We start from the raw sequence: 15,846 nt of genomic DNA, 5'->3' as shown, positions 1-15,846 counted from the left end.
ATGCCCGGTCCATTCTCCCCATCATTGACAGCCAAACCCCGAGCAGAGAACCCTCCAGATACATTCCGAACATTGGAGGGGAACAGGCCCCAAGGCAATGCGTGTGACATGGGGCTTCGAGGGGCATAACGGCCTCAGTGAAGGGGGGGCATTTGACGTCGTTCCAAGTGCTCCCTTCGCTCGCACAGGTCGTTATGTTCCCTCGTCGCCTCACCAGGGGGGGGGGGGGGTAGTTCGCGGCTTGAGGAGTCCTGCTGCGCTTGGGACGTTTTTGCGGGAAGCGGGCTCCGGGTGACGCGCAGCGATGCGGAATGCAGGCAGTCGAGCTTCAGACCTGGACCAGGCAAGTTGTGTGTCGCGCCCGCAAGTGAACAGTTCCGCCGGGAACTGAGCAGCTCCACCCTCACCGGACCACCACCTCTACCGATCCAGCTCCCTGCCAGCCACGTGGCGACGTCACGACCCCGAGGATCTCCGCTCTACCTGTGAACTGGCCCACAGGGTCTAAACTTAGGCTAGTTGGCGCCCTCAGCAACGGCAACATCGTAGCAGGGACCGGTAGGGCGATAATACCTAAAACAATAATAAAGGTAGTAGCTACTGTATCTGTTGCAATATCTGTTTGACAAATGCAAACAAGTCTATGTGTTTCACACACAAAAATACATATAAACACAAAACTAGTTTTCAAGAAGCTAAGTCGAATATTAAATTAGACACATTCTTCAAAGAGGCTTGCAGAACACAAAACCAATGCAACAATTAACCTTCAAACCAATCTTGTAGAATCAGACTCTGAATAAAGACTAACGTACATGATGCAGTTTTATAAAAACAATTACCGGTTTAAAGAATGCAGTGATGGTGTTTGTTTTGTCATGTATATATTTGTAGGTTTTTTTATGATATGTGCTGGTCCAAGAATTACTTATACAGCCATTTTGCTGCAGTGTAATTTTCTTGTATTGGTTGTATTTAACCGTTTTCAGTCTTGTAAGGTAATTAATTGTTTTATATTAAAACCAGTTATGTTTATATTTTTGAATTAGTACGCAAACATTTTCAACGATAGCATTTTAGACGCATCTGGGTTCTTTACCCATGTGTCTGGTTTTTTTTTGTAGGTTATCTAGGTTTTTCATGAATATCAGAGTGGCAGCCCTGGTTACAAGTCGTTTTGTTTATTGTCCTACTTCAAAGTATGCTCAGTGCGCAGTGCGTGCACCGTCTCGTTCAATAATAAAACTAATGAAATTTTAATATTAAAAAGTACATTAATACAAGATATAATATTTATATTTGTGCACCTAACAGCTATGAAAATGCAAATAAATTCTCAGTTGACACTAATAACAGATGTAATCAACATATGGACTTTCTTTTTTCGAAAACAATTAGTAACTAGTGTTTTTATACATTAAAAATTCACGATTTTATCAAAAATAAAAAAATAAAAAAACAGATAGGTACATTAGTGAGCATACTATATCAATGTTTTTTTCAAATGTTTCTTCAGATTAGTCGATGATTTATAACTCAGTTTTTGTTTACACAAATTACAATTAGCAAACTCATTATTTTCCGTGAAAAAATTCCAGACAAATGAAGTCTTTTTCGTGCACTTATCCATTCCTTACTAACTACAAAGCATGACAGCCCGCAACATGGTGATACACGGCCAGGACGAACTGCAGTGAATATTGAACTGATTGATACTGGTTGTATCAGGCGGGCATGAGAGTATCAGAGGTAGAGAATTACCAGGCGTGATAAATAATGTGTCAGATTCTCCTTCCGGTCGTACGGTCTGCGTACGCGGAGCTTTGTTGCCTCCTGGGACCGTCTGATACAGAAGTATCAGAGACTTGTAACATGGTACATTGCTGTATCAGTATCAGGTTGGAACAGATACCGAAAATTGCTGTAACAACCCACCTCTAGTGAGGCGAGTTGAGGGAAAAGGGTCGTCGATAGGCGATCTGTCTGATGGAGTAGTTGTGATCGTGACAGGGCAGCTTTGGTGGAGAGAGTGAGAGGGAATGAGGGGGGTGAGTTAATACAATTAATTCTGACTTTTACCATCTTTCCCTAAAGTTCTCTAGGGTAAGAATCTTTACCTAAGCTCTACCTAGAACAGTACAAAACAAGGGTATGTACAAATCGGTTACATTATCATTACAGTCAATATTTACAGATTTAGCCTTTGCAGCATGTTCTATAAGATGTCACTGATTGTCCTGATCATATGCTAAGTTCTGACTCTCAGGATGCTCCCAAAACGAGCGGAAGCCTGTTCCTTCCCTGAGTAATAACACAATAAATCCCACTTATTAACATTCTGGAGCAAGCTTCATCTATCGGCGCCGGGTGCATCACCATCTTACAGGATACTAGCTTAGGCAAAGAGATTAGGTAAAAAATATCCTGCGGTGTCGGGGCAGCCATGTTTGTTTCAGGGATGAGCATGTAGCACTCGCACAAGTGGGGCCGAGGCCAAATGCAGGACACGACAATCTATGTGCTACGGAGATGTGATTCTGGTAACTGGTAACTATAATTTCATCAACCTAATCCTGTTTTTCTTCTAGCTCTTCACACATTCCCGGGTCATTTTTCAGTGCAGGGCATAACCCAGCCTCATAATTTTCACCTCACCACATGACATTCCAACGCAGGGTTAATTCATTTATGAGACTGGCCTATTCCAGCAAACAAAACCTTTGCTAATTCACTCGCGCATATGTCTGCCGGCATCAAATCCATTGTTTATTTTTGAATGTAGATACACAGGTTGTAGCAGAGCCTGAGCCATCGTTAAATAAACAGTTTATCACTTTCAAAGAGGCTGCCATTTGGGCTAATGTACATGTTTAGTGTAGGATATTCTTGGAAACAATCTATATAACTATCAGAAAACATTTCAGCAACTATATTTTCTGTCATTATTTATTTAATAATACTCATGTGGGTTTTAACATGTGTGTACCTTCATGGTAAGAATGTTGGCTAGGTTTGCTAAATAGGGAGAAGTAAAAAGGATAACATTTTAATTTTTGGAAATTCTACCTTTTAAATCACATTTATAAGTTGAAGAATAATCAGATAAAAAAGATTGTTCCCCCCCCCCCCCCCCAATTGAAACTTCCAGATGCAACTAATTTTAAGGTACCTAATAGACTAAGAACTGGAGTTGCCAAGCAGCTTGTCCAAATGATACAGAGGCAAAGGACAGTGTTACACAAGAATGTGAGGGAGTATCACATTTGTATAAGAGCTGGTCAAGACACCACTCAGCCAGGCGAAGGAATATGGAGTACACCTTCCAGTGCCGAAAATTTCAACGCGGAGTGGCAGTGTCGTTAAGAAATCATAAAACGTATCTCGAAAGAATTTAATCATGTATTAATGGAAAAGCATAATTTCAAAAAGCTGAATTTGTGGAGGTTTTAATGGAATTGTTCAAATTTGTCTTAAATGTTAAGTGGGAAGGTCTGTTGTGTATTTAATTTATATTACTCCTATGGATATTGTCTGGAATTTTATGCATCCATAAAGTGATAAATGAAAATAATATTTATCCAAGTCAATTAGGCCAAATTATTGGAGCCATTATTTATGGTACGTTTGCTGCTGCAGTAGTTTGCCGTCACCCGACCTCTGTGAAAGGCCTGGGAGGTACCTGACGGGCGCTACGGGCGTCGCGATACTGTTGTTGTCCAGAGGGGCGCCAGGCTAGCGGGCTGCTAGGCCGTTGATGTCGGGTCGTGGGTACTCTGCCCCCGCGTGCCCCGCCAGGTACACGGCTTGAAGTCTAACCTGAATGGTTTTCCCTTGGCTGTGAAGGCTGCTCGGCCGTGTGGAGGACGGAAGACTATGGAAATGATTGTAACACAAGTTGGTGAGAATTACGTTTAATTTAAGAGTTTCACCGGGGTGTCCACGTGGGAACACGGAACACTCTACACGTTCGCTCCGTGGTTCAGTCCCGCAACAAAAACTCTCACCAACACTTGGCAACATCTAGCGGTTACGCAGTTACACTTATAAAATGATCAAAAAACAAAAAAACACAACACTACGCGACACTGAAATTATTATCGCGGTAGTACCGCGGGACGTGGGTCAATGCTCGCTGGAGACGGCCAGTGCCGAAAGTGAACGGGTGTAGGGGGTCTCGATGAGTGGGCTCCTAAGTTCGGAGTAACACTTACGTGATAGTGCAGCCGGCAGGTATATGCACGGTGTCCTTAAATAAAATGCTCTCGCTGGAGTCAGCCAGTACCGTAAGTTTCGTGATCCGATACGCACCGCGGTATCACAATGAAGACGGTCGGGATAGGCCCGGTTCCGCAAAATACGCGCCGAGTCGACGTGGGCAGCGGTGAATTAATAAAAGGTTTTAGTTATGAAGGTATAGTGCAGAATAAAAATAATCAGTGAAACTAACTTGAATGCTGCCCACGGACACACGTCTGTTCCCGGCGTGGAGTGGTTGGTGACTGCCGAAAGATGGCCGCTTCGCAAGGGAGGGAACATTCACCTCCTTTGTGAGTCGGCGCCAAAAACTTATAATAACCTAATTTGTTATACTATGAGTAAAAAACATGTTCCAGGTGCTTGATTAAAACTTTGCACCTGGTAATTAGTTGCCTAAGGCTTAACAGTTGTTTTAAATGATTTAATAATTTAAAAAGCGGCACCAAGTTGGCGACTGCAAATTTAACTATAAATTGTCTCAACGTGCACTGTTTGGGTTTGAATTCCCTTAGTTTGGTTAGACTACTATCACAGGCCAATTAATCAAGGCCAGTAGCCACTGTGGCTAGTAACGAGGTTTACTTTCTGTTCCGTGCGTGCTGCGTGTGTGCACGGCACGGAGTCTCTACGATGTACTTGCTCACTGCTTGTGATTATTAATTTTGTTTTAATGCCTCGTTTGGGAATTGTTTTCCGTAGTCGAGCCTCCGGGGTTTTGTGTCCTGATGTTTAATTCAGTTAATTGAGGTCACGCCCGGGGCGCTCGCTTGACTCATTCCGGCTGGGCTAGGGGTGCGCTCCGAAAACGGGATCCAGTACTGGCGGTGCGGAGCACGGGCTTAAAGGCCATGGTCGGTACGACGCCAAGTTTATATATCTTTCAATTTTAGATACATAGTTGTATATTCGATAGTATTCGACATGTAATTATCACAGACTTTCTCAATGGTGCTTTAAAATTGCTGTGATCTGCTCATATTCCGAAAGTCCATACAAAATTAATAAGAGGCTAAGCACCATTTTGTTTGTTTTTAGTTCTGAGAAAAAATAATTAGAAACACAAGGAAAGAGAAGAACTCAGTAATGTCCTTTAGGCACGAAACAGATATAGAGTGAGAAAGAGTGAAACATATTGAGAAAGATACGAAAAAAGAAGAGGAAAATAAGTTTGACTCGACTTAATATGACTAATTCTTTACCCAAATAGTTAGGAGTACATTGCAATACTAAGGGGGACTGTAAACTCGAAATACTGGAATACATAAAATCAATCAACTTTGATTCTGAATCAGTCTAAATTGCGAATACCTACAGTTTATTATAATTGAGTAAGTTTCATTGGTGTGTGTGTATGTATGTGTGTATGTGTAGGTGTGTGTGTATGTATGTGTGTAGGTGTAGGTGTGTGTGTGTATATATATATATGCACACACATATATATATATATATATATATATATATATATATATGGTTATGCAGTAAATTGCACCATTTTCTAATAAATACCCTCATTTTTCCAGGCCCCTTCTCAGTCGCACCTGTGTTTCCGTACCATGTGCGTCTCTGCCTGAGGACGGGAGCAGATAGCAGTTCCCGAAACGTCGCTTGTTTCTGTTTTAGAAAACTGTTGTGTTTGCTTCGTCTTTTCGTTTGGTTGTGCTTTGTCTCGTTTTGACTGTTGTGCAGAATTTTTTGGGTTCAATATTTTTTGTGCTGTCATCATTTGTGGGGGTTTTTTCGTTTCTCTTTTTGTTTTTTGTTTTGTTGGAAAACTATTGTGTTTGTTTCGTCTTTTCGTTTTGCTGTGTTTTTTGTCTCGTTTCAACTGTTGTGTTTTTAATTTTTTTTGGGTTTGGAATTTTTGTGCTGTCATCATTTTTTTTTTTTTTTTTTTTTCGTTCTGTTAGTCCATTTTTCTTTGTTTTTTCCTTGTTTGTTGACCATATTCCTGTTGTGGAATATTGTGTGGCGTTAAATCCTGACAACAGCAATTTTTGCTTAATTTGTGTTTTTTTGTAGTTTTCTTCTGCAGACATACATGTGCTAAGCAATGGCGTATGTCCGAAAGTCTACATCAAGTCATGCACTCCCATTGTACAAATCTTTCAAAGATAATATTACTTACCTACATTTTTCTAACGTGTTTTGCCCTTGGTTATTCCATATTCCATAGTAATCGCCTTACGACAGTACAGTGGCGGATCCAAGGGGGGGCACCAGGGGCAAGTGCCCCCCCCCCCCCCGAAAAACCAGTTGTCTGCTACATTAATATTGCCGACAAAAATGATTGTTTCTGAAACCAATTAAATATTTTAATATAATTAATGAATTTCTTGTAGAATCATAAAATCTGGTGGTTGGATGTTATGTGTAGTGTGAGTAGATTAAATACAAATTTAGTAATTTTAAGACATTTTTTCTCTGGCTATTCTGAAATCCTAGAGTGCCCCCTCCGAGGTGAACCTCTGGATCCACCACTGCGACAGTAACAGTTTTGCAGTGGTTGTAGAACATTATCTGTACGCTTAGCATTCAATCTTAAATAGTTTCTCAGATATTTGAAATAATAATAAAAAAAATGTTCAGCTCACATTTCGAAACGTATGTAACCAGCTTTAGGAAGAACTTTGGACTTAATTCATAAGTATGTTTTCAATTTATTATTATCGTAATTAACATACAGCAGAAGTTTTTTTTTGTCAAATTCTTATTCATTCTGTATCAAAGACAACGTAGCAGGGAAATATTTCAGTCTCAATTCAGTCGTTATTGAAAGTGTGCAGTTATGTCTAGCATAGTCACAATAATGACATTTTTTTTAATTTCGATCTGGTCGACGACATATGCACGGGGACAAGTATTTTCATAACAGCAGAAATGCTCGGATACACGGGAAGAAATATTGTGTTAAAAGACCGTAATGCAAAATGAATAAAAACAATGCAAGTATGGCAGGTCTAGCTCGGTATCGCCTCTAAAAGCAAGAATATGAACTAGCACATAGTTTTTTTAAGTTGTGCATTAGACAACTATGAGGTTTAGAGTGGTGGCCATAATATTTAATGGCGTACAAAAGTGAAGATAAATGTTTGTTACAAGTCCCTCGAGTCTTTCAAAAATCTTCATACCTAAATGGTATTCTGAAAACACGCCCAGCGTTGCCAACTTAGTCGTTCTTCCACTAGACATGGCTGCTTGGCTTGGCGTTCGTGCTGTGCCGATTATTGCAGCCCGGGAAAGTTCGAGAGACCTGATTTTGTGTAAAAATAATTATGAAATTAAAATAGGTTTCTAATCGAATCATTTGAATTATTTACAGATTTGACACTATATATAAGAAAAAAATTGGAGAACGTGATATAGATTCCGAAATTTGACAAAAATCTGAAGTTTATTGGGTCTTTTTTTTCTTAGTGCCTATCCTATTACTATTACCCGAGATATTGTATTCTGATCCAAAGAGTTGAAATTTTTAACTCATTAGTAAATAGATTATATATATCTTTTCTTGTACACTATTTTTATGTTTGACCCTTCAAACACTGATTCGGATTCAGCGGATATATTTTAGGTACCTAATCTTTGTGATCCAAATTCAAGATTCGTGTTCGAAAAAAATGGGGATTTTATCAATTAGTAGTTTTAATGAATTTTTGTTTCTAACGAACCTTACCAAGTTCCCGCTCTGCTAAAACAAATGAAATAAGAAAACAGAACTGCTCATCCGCCCCTTGGGGACGTATTCATAAAGGGAAGCCTTATTTTCATAGACGAGAGAGCCAAACGCCCGATCGTGCATTTTCTGTTTTTTTTTTTTTTTTGGGTTCATTGTGAATAAATATGGCGGTGTTGATAAAAGGAAAGACCATAAACAAGGCAACGGTATTATTTGTAATTGTTTTTAGAGGAAAATACCTAATTGAAGAAACGTACTTCGTGGATTTGTATATTTTTCATTCCGTATAAAATCTAGGAAGTCTTTGTCTTCCACAAATATTCTCGGGACGCCCCATATTCCGTGAATGTTTATTTTGGACAACTCATTATAACTAATGGTCAATTAGGTTAGGTTAGCTACATTATAAATACTTGAAAACATTGTGGACGGTTGATTTGGTTAGGATAGCTACATAAAAGATACTGTGAAATCATGTGAACGGTTTCCTAGCCCTGGATAGCTACATATTATAAAAGTTATTCGCTAAGCAACCATAAAATGATTTTATAGTATTTTTAATGTAGCTATACTTACCTAATATAACCAACCATCCACAATGTTTTAAAGTATTTATAATGTAGCTAACCTAACTTAATCGACCGCAAAATTTAATGCCACACCGGTTTATACAATGAGATAAAACCGGGGGGGGGGGGGGGGGGAAGCGAGCATGAACTTCGGGGAACTTCGGATGTGGCTCTCTCGTCTGTGAATAAAAGGCTTCCCATTCATAAATGGTGTTCGCGAACAGACGTGACCGGTCCTCAGACCCCGGGTGCAGGCGGGGGCCTCAAGGCTACGCGGGGCTGCGCGGCGGGGTCCAGTCCACTGGCGGCTATCGGGGGCACACTTTCGCCCGGCCTGCCCTGGGCGCGGACGTCAGTCCCGGGGGAGACTGCTTCTCGCTTCTTCAGCGCGTCCGGCCAAGTCCGGCCGCAACACTGCTTCCCCCGCTCCCCGACCCTCCTGCTGCTCAAATACGTCCGCAACAGAACGTCCCAGTTACAAATTTTAAAACAAGTATCAACTGTAAGCGCTGTAGAATGTTTGGTTCAAGGCAACAATCAAAGAGTAACTCAAACGGTTTCGGACAACTGCTTTGTTGTTTTCTCGCCTGCAGCGCCACCTACGCAAAATGGCGACTGCCGAGCGTAAACCTTTTTATGTTCCGCAATTTTCAGTGAGTGATTCTGTAGTTTCAGTTCGACGTCCGTTTCGTTTGAAGTTTAGTTGTATTGTGATCCCCCTAGTGGCAAAAAAAAAAAAAAAAAAAAAAAAAATACGCCGATGAAATAGGCAGTTCGAAACGACCGAATGTGTTCGTAAAGGAAAATGCACGGGACGACCAAAAGTGTCTGTGCAGGATGTTGAACGGAAAGAGCAGTTGCCAAAGACGACAGCATGGAAGGTTTTAAAAACGCGTTTACACGTGCGTTCATACCAGTTACTGTTGCTACATGCTTTAAAGCAACATGAGTATGGTGTACGTCGTGACTCTGTACTTCAAGTGTTTGTGCGGAAAGATTACTTTCTTGATCGTGTGGTGTTCAGCGACGAGTCAACTTTTCATCTAAGTGGAACGGTCAATACCCAAAATGTTCGTATCTGGGGGTAAGAACATCCTCATGAACTTGTAGAACACCAAAGAGATTCCCTAAAAATCCCCAGAATCTAAGAGATTACTCCGGACTTGTTAACCAAAGAGTGGGAAGAATTGGACTTCAGTTTGGATGTGTGCAGTATAGCTAAAGGTGCACATATTGAACATATGTATAAGAAAAACTAGGTTGGTTTACATTCGATTTTGTGTATGATTTGTTGTAAATAGTTTAAAATTAAACTGTTTTCATATTCAATTTAACCTGGGACATACTTTTATGGAAACCCTTATATTTGACAATAAAGTTGGAGGGGTGGATGTTTGAGAAAAAAAAAATTTCTGTGAAGGCAGTAGGCTATTTTTTGTGATGCAAGATGAGCTGTTACAACATCTACAATTTAAACTATGTGAGAAGCCACGTCGTCTACGTCTACTTCTTTTAGCTCATATGTCAGTGTGTGTGTCAATGGTAATGAAAGTTTTTTTTAATACACGCGTTAGAATTGAAATGTTTTTTCTATTCCGCCCTCAATAAAATACCCGTATCCATCACATTAAATCATATTATTTATAATTAAGTTTTGCTTTTTTGACGTGTAACATGTTATGTATCTCTCCTCAGTATACGGCATTTGGTGGAGTAATTTTTTGAATGGAACGGAAGTAAAGAAACGGAAATGTGTAATAACCACGGTGCAGCAAACTGTGGCGAAAGCGCGAACCAAAGTTCACAAAGCCAAAGTTGAACTTTGTGGTATCGACTGTTTAGTGAATTTTAACAAAATGGGGAGTTTTTTAAATAAAATTCCTTGTCGAAAAACAAGTCCGAAGCCGGAGTTTAGTATTTTTCAAGTCTTTTTCACTTTTAACAGAGCCGTTTCACTATATAGCTTGAATATTTCGTCTGCTAATCAAATGATTAATTAATCGACGCAGTTGCTCCGGCAGCGAATTCTAGCGGCGGTTGCGGACACTACGCGTGATTCGCGTCCAGAAATGTAGTTGAAAGCGCAAATTTTCGTTAATTTATCACGCTAGGCATTATTTTAAAGAATTATTCGTTATGTTTCGTGTCGGAGTTTTCGTGTTTTTAAGTGTATCTGCAACGTGAGAACACGTGAAGTTGCTCGTTACCGAGGTTAGTATGGTACACATCTCTGGTGATTGCTGAAAAAGTCGATCACGCTAGGGAAGCCTTCATTTCACAGACGAGAGAGCCACACCCAAAGTTCCCCGAAGTTAATGCTAGCTTTTTTTTTCCTTTCCTTACCACAACAGGTGTGTTTTTTTGAATGTAACTTACTCATACGTCATACGCCGTTCTATCTCATTGTATAAACCGGCGTGGCATTAAATTTTGCGGTCGATTAGTATTGGTTAGTTACATTATAAATACTTTAAAACAATGTGGATGGTTGGTTATATTAGGTAAGTATAGCTATATTAAAAATACTTTAAAATCATTTTATGGTTGCTTAGCAAATAACTTTTTAATATGTAGCTATCCAGGGCTAGGGAACCGTTTACATGATTTCACAGTATCTTTAATGTAGCTATCCTTACCAAATCAGCCGTCCACAATGTTTTAAAGTATTTATAATGTAGCTAACCTAACCTAATTGACTATTAGTTATCATGAGTTGTCCAAAATAAACGATCACGGACACACGGCACACGAAAAAAAATATGGCGGCGTACAAATAAATACCGTTGCCTTGTTTATGGTCTTTCCTTTTATCAACACCGCCATATTTATTTACAATGAACCAAAAAAAACAAAAACAAAAAAAAACCGAAGATGCACGATCGGTAGGGACCGGAAAAATTCGCGGTTTCAATATCCTTCAGGATAGACTGCGCATTCCTCTGTACACTTGGGCAAATAACGCCAGTTCATTGGCTGCTGACTTGTGAGTCGTCTCAGCTGGTTTGTCTGTGATTCGATCCTTCTTTGGTTGAGGGTTTATATAATTGGTTGAGATTCGTCCAGATGAACTGTAAAGCCAATAGCAAAATCATCAAAAAAGGTTAATGTATTTGACTTGTAGCCTATCGCCGAATGAATCCGCGAATTTTCCCGGTCTCCATAACGATCGGGCGTTTGGCTCTCTCGTCTGTGAGAAGAAGGCCTCCCATCACGCTGTGGTCTGGGCCGTGACCTTCTAGATCCTCGAGGGCGGCCTTGGACCTCGCGCGGTGGACGTCGGGGCCCGGAGGACCGGTCATCGCGTCCAGTTCGAGCTCCCCTCCCGCCCCTGCAAGAAGCGTCGCGCAGGGAGAGTGCGCGCGGGGGAAAAGAGACAGCGGGGAACCGGATCGGCGAGAGGACAAACCAGGGTAAAACGACGTCGTCGACACAGGACAAGAAGTCACCTCACCAGAGCGAAACTTTCTGAAACTGCTCCAATTCAGCGATCTGTGAATTCGTGTTTCTTTTCTCTCTCTCTCTATCTCTCTCTCTCCAGTTTTCCACTCTCTGTGATTCAAAAAGTGAGTTTCTTTGTATTCGTATGTGAATCACACTATACCTTCAGGCTTGGCACCACAAGCCATTTTGAATTTTGAATAATTATCTTCATTACATTTCTTTTCTCTCTCTCTCTCTCTCTCTCTCTCTCTCTCTCTCTCTCTCTCTATATATATATATATATATATATCTCCAGTGTTCGACTCTCGGTGATTCAAAAGTGAGTTCCTCTGTATTCTTATATGAATCACACTATACCTTCAGGCTTGGCACCACAAGCCATTTTGAATTTTGAATAATTATCTTCATTACATTTCTTTTTTTTTTTTCTCTCTCTCTCTCTCTCTCTCTCTCTCTCTCTCTATATATATATATATAGATATATATATATATCTCCAGTGTTCGACTCTCGGTGATTCAAAAGTGAGTTCCTCTGTATTCGTATATGAATCACACTATACCTTCAGGCTTGGCACCACAAGCCATTTTGAATTTTGAATAATTATCTTCATTACATTTCTTTTTTTTTTCTCTCTCTCTCTCTCTCTATATATATATATATATATATATATATATATATATATATATATATATATATATATCTCCAGTGTTCGACTCTCGGTGATTCAAAAGTGAGTTCCTCTATATTCTTATATGAATCACACTATACCTTCAGGCTTGGCACCACAAGCCATTTTGAATTTTGAATAATTATCTTCATTACATTTCTTTTTTTTCTCTCTCTCTCTCTCTCTCTCTCTCTCTCTCTCTCTCTATATATATATATATATATATATATATATATATATATATATATCCAGTGTTCGACTCTCAGTGATTCAAAAGTGAGTTCCTCTGTATTCTTATATGAATCACACTATACCTTCAGGCTTGGAACCACAAGCCATTTTGAATTTTGAATAATTATCTTCATTACATTTCTTTTCTCTCTCTCTCTCTCTCTCTCTATATATATATATATATATATATATATATATATATATATATATATTTCCAGTGTTCGACTCTCGGTGATTCAAAAGTGAGTTCCTCTGTATTCTTATATGAATCACACTATACCTTCAGGCTTGGCACCACAAGCCATTTTGAATTTTGAATAATTATCTTCATTACATTTCTTTTCTCTCTCTCTCTCTCTCTCTCTCTCTCTCTCTCTCTATATATATATATATATATATATATATATATATCCAGTGTTCGACTCTCGGTGATTCAAAAGTGAGTTCCTCTGTATTCTTATATGAATCACACTATACCTTCAGGCTTGGAACCACAAGCCATTTTGAATTTTGAATAATTATCTTCATTACATTTCTTTTCTCTCTCTCTCTCTCTCTCTCTCTCTCTCTCTCTCTATATATATATATATATATATATATATATATATATATCTCCAGTGTTCGACTCTGGGTGATTCAAAAGTGAGTTCCTCTGTATTCTTATATGAATCATACTATACCTTCGGGCTTGGCACCACAAGCCATTTCGAGTTTTGAATTTTTATCTTCATTACATTTATATTTAAGGACTAAAATATAAATTTTTAAAACTACACCTCCATGGAAATTTTATTTCTCTCTCACATATATTTTCAACAGATATTCACTAAGTGTAATACAATGGGTTAAAAAAAGCCGGTCAAATGTTTGTGATTATTATTATTATTATTATTATTATTATTATTATTATTATTATTATTATTAATATTTGCGCGAATTTTATCACTCATTATACAGGTCCCAGTTTCAATGGTATATCATAACAGTTTACTTCAGACTATTTGCAACTACTCATACATCAAATTGAAGGTAAACTAAACTAGTTTTTTTCTTACACCAACTCTCATCACCTGTAATGACTTTGGTCATAAGTTTGACTCACTTTCAATCTCTTTTTTCAAATACTGGTTCAAATACATTTAAAAAAACTTTTTTTATCCTGTTTCAGATGAGGAGGAATGTGCACCTTTAGTTACATGGCACACATCCTTTGCCTAATAAACTGAAGTTAGACTGCATCCTTAAGAATTCGACGAATAAGAACTTAGGCTAATTTACTGATAACGCGTAATTTTTGAAAACAGACTTTTTTTTAATGTGATTTATGTGCTGTTGTACAATTGAAATTAACTTTTGTGCTGAACGGTAGTCCTTCAGACAAAAAAATCACAAAATAATTAAAAAGGAATAAAAGAATGTGGTCGCTCACGAGTCAGATCTCAGAGGTAACTGTAAAGAAACAGCAAGCTACTTTACCGGAGAGAGCTGCAGAGACGGGAGGGTTTTCACCCTTGGAGCGCGCATCACGTAATCGTGCAGCAGTTTCGCATCCGTGTAGCGAAACGGTAGATGAGTTTATGTTTGGCGTTAAAACCTCTTAAGAGTCTGTCATCCCTCATTTAGTTAACGGTTCTCTGATTGGTGCGCTGTGTAAATACCATATCCAAGTTAGTATAAAATACATTGGCCGATGATCTCACATGCTGGGAAAGTAAACAGTATAAGAAAAAAATATATTCAGGAGAACTTTATGACCTCTTTATTCGTCGTGTTCATTCGTGTCGGTTTTACGGTTGGAAGGACGGTACCTATATCACAGGAACGTGTTAATATTATACCAAGAACCTTTCTGTCTCACCATAGTTTAGCTTACCTTTTTTTTTTTTATTATGATATATGTAATTTATAGCATTATCTTCACGCTCTGAAATTCCGAAATACGCTAGTAAATCGAATGCGCTTCAATCAGTTATACATCTACTCGATGGTCTCTGGATTGGCTGGAAGTTGTTTTGAAGTGATTACGTCTTTAAAATTGCTTCCATAGTTGGAGGCAATTAAAAAAAAAACGAATGATAACAAAAATCAGGGGATACAGTTTGGTGTTGCAGCTACATATCTATCATCTCCATACAAAATTTAATTACACCACTGGACAGATAAAAGATCATAGAATTCGTTGCGCCAAGTGAGGACTGTGACGTATTGCGCGCGGTGGAGGGGGAAGCGCCGCCATTTTGAGGTCATTTTGCTGCGTTTCGAGATTTCCATTTAGTATAACTTTTGACTCGGAGAAGCTACGACGTTCGTTTGAGTTTCAATCGTCAGCTCTCGTAAAAATCTATCGATTGCATGTAAAAAACATTAGTGTAAAATAGTTACAGTGAATATATATGGTGTTAAAATAAAAAATAAAAAAACATGAATATAACATACATAAAATAACGAATTTTATATTTTGTATTGAAAATATTACCTGTTACGTACACGCATTCACGTACAACACTCGGTCGTGTCCATGACACAGCCACACTCCATTTTTTTGTTGTTATTATAATACAATTATTCAGAGCATTATCTTCACGCTCTGAAATTTTTAAGTAAGGTACGCTAATAAAAGTAATAAATCAGATACGCTGTAATCAGTTGTACATCTACTCGATGGTCTCTGGATTGGCTGGAAGTTTTGGGAAACCTAAGATGTCCATCAAGTTCTGTCCCTGCCCGAACACGTCCGAATATTCATCTTTGGCCAACCTCGGGTTTATTTATATATATTTATATTTCTCGGGCGCTTGCGTCCCTGGTCACTAAATCCAGTACTGGACAATTAGCAAAGCGGACCACGAGTCCAAGTGCCCAACCCCCGCATGGTAGACTCTTTTCTACTCTGTCCAACACTTCATCCAGACCATCCTCTGTCTCCTGTAAATTCCTACACGTAATGCATGCCAATTTGCATCTCGCATGAATGTGCCCAGGGTTTTCCCTGTGTCTATGCAGG

At 39.0% G+C, this 15,846-nt stretch overlaps 1 protein-coding gene across 2 annotated transcripts in view; it reads left to right on the top strand.

Moving 5' to 3' along the window:
- The first annotated feature begins 6,767 nt into the window (after window positions 1–6,767).
- LOC134530543 (putative NAD(+)--arginine ADP-ribosyltransferase Mav) overlaps window positions 6,768–15,846 on the top strand; it is a 35,113-nt gene continuing 26,034 nt past the window's right edge. Inside the window, exons 1-2 of one of the 2 annotated variants that reach the window (XM_063365460.1) lie at window positions 6,768–6,901; window positions 11,742–11,912. The gene's annotated coding sequence lies outside the window, so the exon portion shown is untranslated. The remainder of the gene's footprint in view (window positions 6,902–11,741; window positions 11,913–15,846) is intronic. The other variant, XM_063365469.1, reaches the window with a different exon arrangement.

This window comes from Bacillus rossius, chromosome 1 (assembly GCF_032445375.1).
Source record: "Bacillus rossius redtenbacheri isolate Brsri chromosome 1, Brsri_v3, whole genome shotgun sequence".
Classification (NCBI taxonomy): domain Eukaryota; kingdom Metazoa; phylum Arthropoda; class Insecta; order Phasmatodea; family Bacillidae; genus Bacillus; species Bacillus rossius.
This window is presented reverse-complemented; position numbering and strand designations above follow the sequence as displayed.